Source organism: Pyrus communis, chromosome 10 (genome assembly GCF_041283825.1).
Source record: "Pyrus communis isolate YQ-2024b chromosome 10, ASM4128382v1, whole genome shotgun sequence".
NCBI lineage: Eukaryota > Viridiplantae > Streptophyta > Magnoliopsida > Rosales > Rosaceae > Pyrus > Pyrus communis.
The window spans coordinates 14,531,271-14,533,319 of NC_142574.1; the positions used below are offsets into that span (position 1 = coordinate 14,531,271).

The 2,049-nt window shown below is 38.0% G+C and overlaps 1 long non-coding RNA gene across 1 annotated transcript; it reads left to right on the forward strand.

The window, feature by feature from the left end:
* The first annotated feature begins 416 nt into the window (after window positions 1-416).
* LOC148693553 (uncharacterized) lies at window positions 417-1,460 on the forward strand. The gene is made up of 2 exons (XR_015952703.1): window positions 417-857; window positions 977-1,460. It is a non-coding gene; the product is annotated as an uncharacterized LOC148693553 (long non-coding RNA).
* Window positions 1,461-2,049: the final 589 nt, after the last annotated feature.

The following is a 2,049-nucleotide window of genomic DNA, read 5'->3' on the forward strand; positions in this document are numbered from 1 at the left end:
TCCTTGAGTGTGTAAAATGACGTTTATGTCATTTTTGGCAAAAGTGGACCTGACGTGGACGTAGTTATTTGGCTTTTAAATTATTTTTCTCGATATCGTAATTAATTAGTAATTGTTATTATGAATGCGTGAGCATGAGTTAGACCTGAATCAGAGTTGTAACGAAAAAGTTACGTTTAGTTAAAGTGTGTTAACAACGGGTAGATTTGTACACGTACATGCTAATTATTCAGAATTGGAAACTACTGTTTTTGATAAGGTACGTTAGATTTCGTGTAATTTCAAATTTGTACAAATCTTATCCCCTTCTCTCTTTAAATCTATCCCGTGCCCTATTCTCCCTCACCAATCAATCAATCAATTTCCCATATTTTCTCATCCAATCAGATAGCTCCGTTCTCTTTTTGTTTTTGACTAATCAAAACTCTCTCTCTCTCTCTCTCTCTCTCTCTCTCTCTCATCTTCTTCTTCACCCTCGCATTATAGCTTTCTCCTATCTGCAACAACCAAGACTCATCATCAAACTTCATAGATTGAACCTAAAATCACCACCATCGTGCTCCTTTCATCCTCACGAGTCCATCCGTAAGAACCGATCTTAAAGTAATCGAGTTTTGAGTGTCCAACTCAGAGCAACTCAGAGCTCTAACTCGGGTGTATGTTCCTCCATGACTTTTTCGTTCGAGTTGCACGGTATTGGAAGGTTTGGAGACATCTAGGCAACTCCCCGTGGCCACTAGCCTAGGTTTGAAGTGGAGCCAATGTGAGAACATGCGGCTTTGAGACGACAAAAATAGGGCTGAGAGTTTCGAGGCTTTTTTCAGTCCATTTCCGTCCACTTTTTGGACTTTTGAAAGGTACAAACTTGTTCTCTTCTTCATGAGCTTCATTTCCATATAAAGTATGTCAAAAATGGTTGAGAAATGAAGAAGTTATGAAGTTTTAATTTTTTTTTCCCCAAAAAACGACGAACCAGATGGCGGCAGCGGATAGAGGAAGACAACTGGAAAAGAAGGAGAATATTCTGTTAAAGTTAACAGAATATTTTGACGCTGTTAGGTAACGCCGTTAAAGTTAACGGAATTTTCTGTCAAATCTAACAGAATATTCCCTAGGGTTTCTATCAGTTTGTTAGGCATGTGGCCTGTGCATGGAGGCGTTACTTGGCAGCACGTGAGGGTGCGTCAGGCCTCCGGGAAGCACGTTCTTGACGTGTACGGGTTCGTGACATCGAGTATAATGTTTTTGTATACTTAAACCCTCCGTTTGAGCAAACTATGGGGGATTTCCCTAGCCTTTTAGTGTATGTCCTAATTAATTAATTAGTAAAGTTATTTCACATATAGATGAAACTTACCTTGAGGAGGTACAAGGACAAACAAGGCTAGGAGGCTACGATCCATTGACGTATCAGTGAGTGGACATTTGTTTTTATATATAATATATAAAGTTTTATAGTTTCCACAAGTGTTTTGATTAATTTTACGCCTATCATGCCATATTTTATTTAATTTTAAAAATGCCATTATATTGTTGAGATTTACATATTCTCCTGGTATTTTTATATATATTATACTTGCTCATCATGCATGCTTGCACCAGTGTAGTACTCGCTCGTGCCAGGGCTAGGCTTCATGTGTATGTTCACATCGCACCGCACACTCACCTTGGATCCATTGTAAGTGCCGGTCCTGTCGTATAGGATACATTAGGCAACTCAGACTCGTATGTGATGAGCCTAGCGTCAATCTTCACATGATTGTAGTACTAAAGCGTATATTATGATTCCACCCAGTCATGTTCATATTAGATTCCCTTTGCTTAAACTCGTGTGTTAGCATAGATTGATGAGCACCTGATTTTACATAAGCTACGATTGAGGTATTATGATTAGCATTTTTATGGAATTATTATTGATTTACATTTGATTTCATACTTATATGTAGTATGATTTTCTGGAAACTATACATGTTTTACGGTGAGGGGTTAGTATATTCAGAAATAAATGTGTTTTATAAACCTTGGTTTTTTCCCATTCACCCTTTTGGT